Here is a 13,365-nt window from a genome sequence, read left to right as displayed (position 1 = left end):
AGCTTAGTGGTAGAAAAAAATTTGTGCGACCCATTTTGCGGCCGGTACCTATTTGCTTCCTCCGTTTCTGACGCGATTCTATTCTTTTTTCTCCGACACGATTTTGTTTGGTTCTTTGTTGACTCTATTATTGACAAGTTATCTCTAATTTATTTTGTCTCAGTGATTTTGTTTGTATTTTCCAGTCACTATTTATGGTTGGTGCTAAGGATGATTATCTTCAAGTTGTTGGTGTCCACCTCAATGGACAAAATTACTCTTACTAGAATTATGTGATGAAATTTTTTTTGATTGGAAAATATATGTGGGATTATATTGATGGAACTTCTATTAAGCCTACATATAAAAGGGATGAAGCTAAATATGCAAAAGATCTGAAAACATGGAATGTTAGTAATTCAAAAATTATTACTTGGATTAATAATTATGTTGAGTTGTTTATAGGAGTGCAACAAGCAAAGTATGATACTGCTAAAGAGATTTGGGATCACTTAAAACGTTTATATGTTCAGTCTAACTTTATCAAATATTATCAGTTGGAAAGTGATATTAAGGCCCTTAAGTCGAACAATATGACCATTCAGGAATTCTACTCGACAATAACTAATTTGTGCGATCAATTGGCTCTTATGGAATCAACTGAGATGAAAGTTGTCAAAGCGTACATTGATCAGAGAGAAGAGCAACGTCTGGTTGGTTTTTGATGGCTCTTCGTGATGATTTTGAGGACCTTTGTGAGAGTATTTTGCATTGTTCACCTTTTCCTAATGTTGAATAAGTAGTTAGTGAATTATTGGTAGAAGAAATCAGACTTAAGACTCATTATGGTGTGTCAAATGATGGAATTCTCTTAACTCCTCCATCTGTTTTTTGCTGCTCCTGTTCAAAAAGGAAAATCTTTAGGGAGGGTTGGACTTGGTAATGATGAATTTGTATTTTGCAAAGAAAAATATCATTGGAAAACACATTGTCTGAAATTGGGGAGAGAAAATAAGAAGAATACTAGCGGGGTCATCGTCCAATGTTGTTGTTTTTACTCCTCATATCATTGACTCTAGTTCTAGTTTTGTATACTCAGCTGAAACTTCTTCCCAAATATCTGATATTGCAGAACAACTTCAAAAACTTATTGCCACTCAACCATATGCCATGTCTGCCACCTCTTCTAAATGTTTGAACTCCTCTAGTATGTCAGGTATATCTCCTTCCATATGGATTCTTGATTCTGGAGCATCGCCATATGACATACAATGATAAATCTTTTGTGTCTGTGAATCTTGCCTCATCTATGTCAGTTATGATTGTTGATGATACTCATATTTCATTAGTAGGCATTGGTTCTGTCTCCACACCTAACTTGTCTCTTTCTGATGTTTATTATATTCCTAATCTCACTTTGGGTTTTGCTTCTGTTAGTCAAATATGTGATTTCGGTTATTTAGTTATATTTTCTTTTACTTCTTGTTGTGTGCATGATCCACATTACAATGGGGAATTTATGTTTTGGATGACCTGCGAGTCCTAGATACTCCAGCATGAACAACTACTGCTGACTTATTATCTAGTTTTCGCTTGAATTCTTCGTTTTCTAGTTTTTATTTATGGCATTCTCGCCTTGGACATGTTTCTGTTTCTAGATTAAAATATTTGGCTTTTACTAGAGCTTTAGGCAAGTTACAAACCAGTGATATTTTAGATTGTTGTGGTTGTAAACTTGTTAAATTTCCAACTTTACCGCTTAGTAAAAGGGTTTCAGTTTCATATGCGCCTTTTGATTTAGTTCACTTTAATGTTTGGGGTCCATCACCGATTCTCACTAAATATGGATCTAGATATTATGTTTCGTTTATTGATGATTACACTCGTTATTGTTGGGTTTATCTTATGAAAAATCGGCCTTAATTGTTTGACATTTATCATATGTTTTATGTCATGGTCAAGACTCATAATATTGTTATAAAGTGTTTTTGTTGTGATTTAGGTGGTGAATGTACCTCTAATAAATTATCTAAATTACTTGCTTATGATGGCACTCTCCACCAGTCATCTTGTACTGATACTCCTCGACAAAATGGAGTTGTTGAAAGGAAACATTGTCATATTATTGAGACTGCTCGTTCTCTTTTGTTTTCTGCTTCGGTTCCTAGTGAGTTTTGGGGGGAAACAATTTTTACTGTTGTTCATGCTATTAATAGAACTTCATCGCCTGTCATATCAGGTTTGTCTTCCTTTGAAAAATTGTATACTTCTATCCCTTATTACTATTTTTTGAAAGTTTGTGGTTCTACTTGTTTTATGCTTCACCCACAAGTAAAATGTAGTAAGTTGTCTTATCGGTCTGCCATAAATGTTTTTTCTTGGTTATGGGGATGGTCTAAATGGTTATCTTTATTATGATCCTCGTGCAAGGAAATTATATGTTTCTCGTAATGTTGTTTTTCTTGAGCACATCTATTTTTACTTTTTTTCCTCTGATTCTCGGATTATTAAGAGTTCAGAACTAACCTATATTGATATGTTTGGTCTTAATGATAATGCTTCTAGTGATTGTAATGTTGAGAATTGTAGGACAAATACTACTACTCCACATGATGACATCCTCCTTGACCCCCTGGCTGTCCAACCACCTCCTTCGATTGTTGATTCTCCGTATCCGCCTCCTCATTACCCTTCTCGTCACAGTAAGTCTACTCAGTACTTGATTTTATCTATTCCATTTATTCAGTTTCGTTTTCTTATTTCTTAACCTCTATTCATAATTTGTATGAGCCATCTTTCTATAAATAGGCTATTATTGATCCTTTTTGGCAGCAGAATATGACAAAAGAACTCTCTGCATTGCACAAACAGATACTTGGAAATTAATAGCTCTTCCTCCTAGAAAGCGTGTTATTGGGTTTCGTTGGGTATACAAGACCAAAACTAAGTCTGATGGGTCAGTTGAGCGCTATAAAGCATGTCTTATTGCTAAGGGGTTCTCTCAACAATATGGTATGGATTATGAAGAAACTTTTGCTCCTGTAGCCAAGATGACCACTATTCGTACTCTTATTGTAGTTGTATCTATTCGTCAATGGCACATTTCCCAAATGGATATCAAAAATGTATTTTTAAATGGTGAGCTTCATGAAGAAGTCTATATGGTCCCTCCACAAGAAGTTTCTCCTAATTATGGGGGAAATGTGTATGTTAAAAAAGGTTATTTACTGTCTTAAACAAACTCTTCGAGTTTGGTTAGAAAAATTCTCTAATGTGATCACTTCTCTTAGTTTTCACTCTAGTGAACATGATTTTGCACTGTTTATAAAGTCCACCACTTATGGTCGCGTTATGCTTTCTTTGTATGTTGATGATATGAATATTACAAGTGATGATGGAATCAATGAGTTGAAATTGCAGTTAGTCAAGCAGTTTGAGATGAAGGACTTGGGAACTCTTCGCTATTTCTTAGGGATTGAAATTTCCTACCTTCTTTCTCAATCCAAGTATATTGTCAACATTCTTGAACAAACTCTTATTTCTGATAATAGAGCATCAAATACTCCTCTTGAGTTGAATGTGAAATATGCTCCATCGGATGGTGTTCCTTTACCAGGTCCCACCTTGTATCGTACTTTGGTTGACAGCTTGGTGTATCTTACGATTACCATACCTGATATTTCTTATGTTGTTGATATTGTCAGCCAGTTTGTTGTCTCTCTGACTACAGTACATTGGATAGTTGTTCTTCGTATTCTTCGTTATCTACGAGAAACTCAATTTAAGAGTCTTCTTTTTCCTTCATCGTCTTCATTGGAGTTACGTGTTTATTCTGATGTTGATTGGGCATGTGACACCACATATCATAAGTCCACCACAGGATTCTGTATATTTCTTGGAGACTCTCTTATTTCTTGGAAGAGTAAGAAACAAGACATTGTATCTTGCTCTTCTACATAAGTTGAGTATCATGATGTGACATCCACAACGGCTGAAATAATTTGGTTATGTTGACTTATATCTGATATGAGTATCTCTCTTTTTGAGCCAACTCCAATGCACTGCGATAACAAGAGTGCTATTCAAACTGCTCATAACTCAATCTTTCATGAATGCACCAAGCACATTGAGATTTATTGTCATCTTACTCGTCATCATCTTCAGCATGGAACCATTACTCTACCATTTGTCTTTTCTTCCTTACAGATTGTTGATTTATTCACAAATATGCATTCCATTAAACATTTTTCATTTTTAGTTGACAAACTCTCGATGTTCCATGTTAATGCATCGTGAGTTTGATGGGATATGTTAGATAATGTTATTATATATTAGTAGTATGGGTATTTTAGACATTTTTATTCTCTTGTATATATACTCATTGTAACTCTATTAACTTAAGTTTGGTTCATTTGCTTATGAAACCCTAATGATGGTTCTTTCTCTTCTCCATTTCTCTTTTTCCTCTTTTGTTCAAGGGACATTCAGTCTTGTAATGTCCTTGTTTATTACATCCAATATATGTGATTTGACTCTTGTCTACCTCAATTTTGAAGTTTTCCTTTTTATTTGGAAATCCTTTTTTGATCTGATCTCTTCTCCTCATCGTCTTTTGGATTTTCCTTGTAAGAAGAACTATTTCTTCATCAACATCTTCCTGTCCGATTTCTTCTAAGTCTTCTTCTGGTTGTAGTGGCATACTTTCTTGATAGGTTTTTAAGGCTATTGATTTGCCTTTCTTTGTTGGTTTGTCTTCCTGCAGCAACAGTTCATGTGCTCGTAAGGTTCCAACTAATTCTTAAAAATCTAACTACTTTAAGGGTCTTGGTATGACTTATGACTATTGTCATTGGTCTCCATATGACTGGGAGGCATCTCATAACTTTTCTTAATCTATCTTGTATTGAGTATGCCTTACCTAAGGATCACATTTCATTTACAATGGTTGTAAACCTTGAGTATATTTCATTAATAGTTTCATCTTTATTCATTTCAAATAGTTCAAACATTCGTATGCCTGTATCGATTCTTGTTTTTTTTTTCACATGAATTGTTCCTTCGTGATGAGTTTGTAATGTGTCCCATACATTTTTAGCAATGTTGCATTCGTCGACTCTTTCACATTCTTCCATGCTTAAAAGCACATGATAAAAATAATTGAGCTTTTGAATTTAGAAGTACCTTAGATTTTTCTTCAGTTGTCTAATTTGCTTCTTTTTTTTAGCATATGTTGAATTAGTTTGGTCGACTCTTGGTATGAAATCTACATCTATAATGATGTGCTACGTACTTGAGTCTTGTGATTTTAGAAACAACTGCATTTTGCTTTTCCAAAAATAGTAATATGTGCCGTCAAAGTAAAATGGTCTGTTTGATGACTCCCCTTCAGTAATGTACTTGGCTTTTGACATTTTCTTCCTGAATCTTTTACTCTAGTATTTTTTAAGTGTTAATCCTTAGAGACTGACTCTGATGTCAATTGAAGTAAAAATGTCAATTACAAGGAAAGTGATGTACCCTGGTTCACATAAACACGGGTTACGCTCAGTCCTCACAATTGTGAGATTTTATAGACCTCAAGAGGGCTTATGACAGCTCATTTGGGTCGTTAAGAATGGTCCAGTTGTCATGTGTCAATAAGTGGATACGATTAGCCTTAAAGCATGAATGGTCTTGCAAAGCAATAACGACATTCGTTTTTGCTTTGAGGGGTGTTGAGGTTTAAGCTTTGCTTGACAGTTGTCTGAAGTGATTTTATACTTTGTACCACGTGTGCATGTTACTCAAAAGTACAGATGAGGTGTCCAATCAAATTTGTACTTGATACTTGCTCAACTTGGAGTATGATCTTGCTTAATGAATTATGAAGCATAGTTTTTGCCTTTGTTCTTTATAGTGATTCTTATACTGAAATGTTCCTTGTATATTTCTGGTGAAATTCTGAAACATATTGTAAATAATGGAACCAGTCTTTTTTTTTAAGAATCTGATCATTCTTATTATTTTGGAATTGTGGAGAACGTTATTCGTTTTACCGAATTCTGTCAAGAAGGTTCTTCGTTGCTCTGAATGAACTTGCTTCTTTTTAATATGATCTATCTTGAAATGATTGGTACCTATCTTTGATTAACACACTCAAATAAACATGCTAAATACCAAAACACTTAGAATCATAATTAGAAATCTTAATTAACCTTTGTGTAATTATCATCAAAACATTAATTTCAGATTTTGTCTCAACAGTATTGGTTGTGTCACTTGTGTGAGTTAAAAATCAAAGAAATTGTCACATGATTAAAATGCTATAGAAATGTTGCATCACTAGCGTGATAACTTTGTGAGCAACAAAACAAATGAAGTATGTAGGTCTTAGATGTGTTGTGATATGTCTCAAAATCTCAGGGGTACGCTCTACTACTAGGTTACACAATTGGATAATTTAGTTGGACCAACCCTTTCTTAATGTATCAAAAAGTTACCTTATGCAAGGAAAAAAAAGAGGTACAACAAATAGAGAAGATGTCTTACGGATGTCATATGAAAGAGCAACATTTGCTAAAAAGAGGCAAACAACTTCAGAATCCTATGGGTTACACCCATATATTCTCTCATTTTTATCACCACCGTTGAAGATCATTGGAGATTGTTTTTATGAAACTTTGCATTGAAAGAAGGAAACTCACAAATCAAGCTGAAGCAAGACATGCCATACCTGCTGATTAAGCTTATGTTTTTTTGGTTCATTCATCATTTATGTAATACTCTTAGCTACAATGTTTCCTTCCATTTGTGTGTTTATTTCAAAGCTCATTAAGAGCTAAATTTCTTGTAGTTAAGGATCAATGATGTTTTAAGTAATGTTTATGGTTTAATGTGGTTATGACATGTTTAACATTTATTTATGCAAGTTATTTTACTGTAATCTTTGAATATAAACTTGTTCACTTTAGATTTAATGTTAGTCTTTAAACTTAGAAAAGGAAAGAGATGAAAATGCATGTATGATATAGATTAAGTCAAGATGTATGACGACATGGTTGACATAAAATAATTAGAAAGAATGTTTAAACTCATAAAATAAAAGAGGTAAAGAAACTGAAACATGATTTGACGTAAACACGAACCCAAAAATGATATTATTACATTTGAAATCATGATAATTGTGTAGAAAAACTTGACATTCCTTTGTTCATAATGTTACAAAATGATATATCATTTAATACCATAAATTGCATTTAAAAGTTTGTAGTATCTTTAACATAATCTAATTTTTTTTTCTAGTTATTTGTTTTTTCATTCAAAATTGCTTTTTAAATCTTAAAATTATTTTTTAAATTATTAACAAAAAAATGTTGTCTTTTTATTTTTATAACAAACAAGTTATTTATCTAGAAAAATATTTAAACTCATAACATACATAATCCTCCTATGAATAATCTTTTATTATACTACTTATTTAATATTGTGTACATTTGCACAACATTATCACAATAAGTATTATGAAACTCAAGTCTCACATGGATATGAGATATACCTCTATAATAGTTTATAAAGAGTGACACATCTCACCTTAGAAGTTTGTTTTGTATGGAAGAGTTAGACCCAATATAAAATCTAAAATTAACTCTATAATAGTTTATAAAGAGTCGCACCTCTAAACCTACAAGTTGATCTTTGTAAGGATAAAATGTTAGAGATTGAACTTTTTGTAAGGATAAATCTAGTATTGAACTTTTATAATGAATAAAATGTCAGAGATGATTTTCACTTTGAATCCAACATTGGTTTCTAATTTGATCCTAAATATTGAATTCTTTTATTGAATTATAATCGAATTCTCTTTATTATTCTTTTCATAATTCCTTAGTAATAGAACCTTTAATTCTAAAGTAATCTCAAATGCCTTATTGGATTTAAGATTAGAACTAAGTTTAAATGTTCAAGACTTCTCGTATTAATCTATTGCCTTTGCAAATATCTCAACTGGTTTCACACGTCTGCATTTATTCCAAGATTACAAAGTCATGAACTTCTTATCTCAATCATTTGTGAAGTCCATTTTCATTTCAAAATACAAATTGGAAAACAATTTAAAGGTGGTCAATAAATAAAAGCATTAATCACAAAAATGAGAAAAATGATTCACTAAACTCATTCAAATAATAAAAAATTAAATAACATATTTAAGGGTTTCATCAAGTTTTACATATCCCTAACAAAGAGAGTTTAGTCACTCATAACAAAGGAACCAAAGATAGAGATTAAAGAAGAATTATTCATGAGAGATCCTTGATAAAACCTTTTCAATGGTGTTAGAATCAGTCTCCTATGAGTTTCTCTGTTATGGCACAAGTCTCCACATTTCAAAATAGCCAAGAAGATCCTAAAAGTGAGAAAATCACACTTTAATGTATTCTACAGCACGTCATGTGCTCCAGTGTAAACCGGTGGCACTCATGGACAAAAAAAAATTGTTAAAACACTACAAAAATGTGTCTCAGGTGCATGCATTTGCTATCCAACATGCAATATATGTTGCATGACGTTTACTGCAATGTGCACCACTTTCGAGTCCGAATTTGATTTCGGCGTCTTCGTGAAAGTTGTAGCTATGAATTTTAGTTTTCATTTGTACTTGGTTTGACTCCATTTAGACATATATATAACTCAAGATATTGTTGAAATACTTCACACGAATCATGTTGATTGCTCACCAAAATTCAACATTGTACTAAAATAATACAACTATACGGAAAATCTATTCTTAATCATGGAAATAAGAACTTAAAGATGTCATTAAAGTCAAGGACTAACATCGATAAATTATATTAAATAACTCTATAAATTAACCAATAATTAAAAATATATAAGACTAAAATAATGTAACTGAAAAAGTATTAATGAGTTAGACTCAATATATAAAATATGATAAAGTGCTTTGATTATAACATAATTTTGAATTTTGTCGTGGACGGAATACAATTATCAGTTTAGTTTATCCGTTTCTGATGATTTTTACATTTTTAAGCAAAACAAATCATCTATACCATGTAAATATAGAGAAGTCATAACTTATGTCTCGTTTTATATTTTTATTTAGATATATTTTCATTTAAATAAAACCTTAACAATTATTGTTTTTCTCAAAATTATATTTTGCAACTAATAATCACTATAATTATATATTAACAAGATTATTAATTTTTAATTATTTACAAAGTATGTGTTTAACCCGTAAAGCCATAAAATAAATTAGATACTTTTTTTGTTATGCTATTTTGTTATTTCTTATATTTTACGTCTATTAGACAAGAGGAATGTACCGTGCACCCCCACCATTTTACCTCCCACCCCCCATCCCCCTCCCAAATTTTTTTATTGACCAATCTAACATTTTTTATCTTATATAAAATGTCTCAAAAAATTTACCACACTCTTTTCTCACCCCCCACTTTCGAAAGTTATCCCAAATTTTTTTACTATTCAAAAGTTTTAAACTTTCGAAATAATCTGAGGTGAGGTTTAATGAATATTTTCGGAATTTTTGTTAAAAAATCAAACATTCGAAATGAAATTTTTCCCAAAAAAAAACTTTCAAAACTTTGGTTGAAGATGAAAGTTTTGAAGTTTTAGTTTCCAGAAACATTCGAAAGTTCCGAAACACAAATATTCGAAAGTTTTGATGAAGGTGAAAGTTCTGAAACGTAAGTATTCAAAAGTTTTGATGAAGGTGAAGATTTTACGTTTCAAAACTTTCGAAAGTTTGTACTTTGAAAGTTTCAAGTTTAACGAAAGTTTTGTATTTCGAAACTTTCAAGTTTAACGAAAGTTTTGTATTTCGAAACTTTCAAGTTTAACGAAAGTTTCGAAAGTTTGATATTTTCTGAAAAAAACTATGTTTCGAAACTTTCATATTCAACGAAAGTTTCGAAAACTGCCTTACTTTTTCACTTCGGATGTTTTAAAGTTTCGAAGTTTTGGTAGGGTGAGAGATTCGAATATTTTAGAGTTTCGAAGAAATGGATGAAAAAAGAAAAGTGTGTTTTTTTTAGGGTTTTATAGATAAAACAAGGGGCAATATGATCTTTTCCTTATAGTTGGGGGTGGGAGGTAAAAGAGGAGGGTGCACAATACATTTCTCATTAGACAAATATGATATATCTAATTTTGAAACACGAGATTTAAGGATGGTATGGTATTTGAAATGAACATTACTAACATAACAAACAAATTATACAAATTACACGCTATCACAATTTAAAAGTTTTTCATTATTTAATAAAAAAAAATAAAGTAACTATTTCTTTGAAATCACGAAAAACATTCTCATTTGATCAATTTATATTCAAGATTGTTTATTTAATTGTATTTAGTGGAGTGAGAATAGATAAAAGATGCTATAATAAACGTTCCAGAATTAAGACACTCTCGATTATAATAAAATATTTTAGGTTTATTAAGTATTATTTTCTATCTTCCTTAAAAGATTTAATCACTCATGTGGTTCCTTAACTTCATTTCCGATAATATTTTAGTCTTTTTTTTTTTCTTTCTCAATTTAATTTTTTATTTAATTTTATTACAAAAATTCAAAAAAATAAAAAATGAAAATATAAGTTTATTTGAAGATTTAAGTTATAAATTTGATAAAATTTACATTATATTGAAGATGATAATTAATTTTATTAAAAAAAAAAGATAACATTGTAACATAAAATATCAAATTATTTACTTAAAATAAAATAAATGATCAAATCAAAAATAAATAAAGTAAAAGACTGAAGTGTTATCTGAAATTAAGTTAAAGGATCACATGAGCACTTACGCTAAAAACTTAAGCAATAAAATTAATAACATTTAATTAATTTTATACATTAAATTTTAAATTAAAGTTAAGGAATAAATTTATTAAATTTATAGTAATTTAATCATATTATTTTATATATTTAAATATATTATAAATTAAATTAAATTTGATAACGAAATAAAATTGTTTCATTTAAATTTTGTGGGAGAATAACATAAACAACGTGTGCGATGGATTAGTTACTTATTTATAAATGTCTCACAACGAGGGTTGGGAGTACTTAACATGAAAACTATAAAAGTTTGTGAGTTAAGTGGAGTATACGATTACATTTTTATTTACGAGTATATTTTTTTCAAATTTATCATTTGTTTTTTTTATTGTTTTTTCAGTATAAAATAATTTACAAAAAATTTCAAGAAAATAAATTATTTAAATTCTTTTTTTATAACAAAAAGTTTTAAATTTTTTTCTAAATAAAATAAATTTAAAAAAAAATTTAAGAAAAAAATCTTAACTAACCAAATATTGTACCCATATACTTCTCAGTCTAATATTAAGTACTTTGTATAATACATTTTAATAGATACTTTAATATTAAGAACATTAGTAGATAACTTTTTAAGAAAACTTGGAATTTTATGATTTAATTCACAACTATGCATATACTTATAGAGAACATAAAAGCACAAATAAGAGAAAATTAACCCATATTCAAAATTAATTGTTTGGATTTTACTTTTAAATTTAAAATAAAATAAAACTTTGATAGTTAGATAAAAAAGACTGCAAATTTTTTTTTAAAACCAATGCTATTAAAAATAGTTGAGAAGCTGAAAATCTTAATTAAAAGAATGGTTAGATAAAAGTATATTTTAGAATTATTATATTTTGGAGCTTTTAAAAATCCAATGAAACATCTAAATATGTTTACGTGAAATGTGAAATGAATTACGAAACCAAACTATCACAAAATATATGTGATTAAAAAATGACATCTTAAAAACAAATATAATATAATTAGTGAATCTATTAGTGACTCGATGTTTAACAAAGAATTAGTGTATACATATCACTAATTAATTTTTTTAATATCTACCCATTTTAAAATTTTAATTTATTTAGTAATTTATTTTTCTTATACTTTTCTCCATATATTTGAAGTTTATTTTTTAATTGGTTTTTTGTTGTTAGTTGATCATGTTATTATGTAAAATATGATAATCACTATATATCATCAATAGAATTATTTGGTTAGGTTTTCTTTATTTATTCAGTTTACTATTACTTGTTCCTTTCTTTTAATTATCTTGATAATTCTAATATAATATTTAAATTATTTTTTATATTAATAGTTTTATTATTTAAAGTTACATGTATTTACGACCAACTTAACTCATGCAACCGAGACATATTTTTTGTTTTTACACAAACATATCTTTAAGTTGAGAATAGTTCTAAATAAATAGTTTTAATGATTAAAATTGTATATTTTTCCTCTTCACTATAAATTTTAGAACTCATCGAAGCCACATGATTACGTCAAATAAAATGCAAGCCACGTGACATTTTTATTAATCGAGAATATTTTTAAAATAGTTAAATATTTTCAAAAAAAATTTTAAAAAAATTGAAATAGTATATACTTGTGACACCATTTTCTCTTAATTGCAGAATAAATAATAAAACGTATGAAAGTTTGCAAAAAAAAAAATTATAAATACTTTTATTGTATATACCTCACTGATAAATATATTTAATCAACAATTTCATAATTATAAATTTCATAATACTTTATGAAGTTACAAGTCATACGACAATATTATTCGAAATCTATAAAAATAATTAATAGGAAGTTTCAAATATAATTATAAAGTCACGATTAATAAGACATAACTGTTACTTATAAAGTCACACTTATTTACGTATTCATCATAATCAAATTCTTAAAAAGGTTGCAAACGTTTATTTTTCAATTATACATATTGTAGTGGTTTAATGATATTAATATATAAACGTAAAAAAAAACAATTAGTTAAACTAAATACTAATATAATAAATAAATAATTTATATAAGTGCAATCTTTTCCGCATCCATATCAGTTTAATTTTGCAAGTATAATTATAAAGTTTTTACTCATTATGCAGATTTTTACTGTATCTATTGTAAGTTTTTTTTTTTTGCGGATGCCCACTGAGTCTGAATCTAATTGTCATCTCTAACGGGGATGCATGCCTAAATTTTACATTCACTATGAAATGGAGTTGAGTGTGAGTTTTCCCCAATTAATCGGGTGCGAGGTGGAGGATCCAAAAATTGTATTCGCCGCGTTGCCATGTCTAGTCGTGCGGAAAAAAACAAGTTAAATATTGTGCTTTAGATATGTGAATGTGTATTTTTTCGAGTGTTTTGAATGAATTGTATCAATGTTTCTACTTGCACGTGTAAAAAAAATTAGATCGGGTTGCGCTTTAATATTCAATTTAGAGTTGAGTAATAGTATGGGTTCCTTATAATTTGGACCCATAAAAAGATTTGTCTAGACACAAGTTTTTTTACCACTAGATTTAGTTATCGA

This window comes from Cicer arietinum, chromosome 3 (genome assembly GCF_000331145.2).
Source record: "Cicer arietinum cultivar CDC Frontier isolate Library 1 chromosome 3, Cicar.CDCFrontier_v2.0, whole genome shotgun sequence".
NCBI lineage: Eukaryota > Viridiplantae > Streptophyta > Magnoliopsida > Fabales > Fabaceae > Cicer > Cicer arietinum.
The sequence above is the reverse complement of the archived record's forward strand: the minus strand, read 5'-3'. Positions refer to the sequence as shown.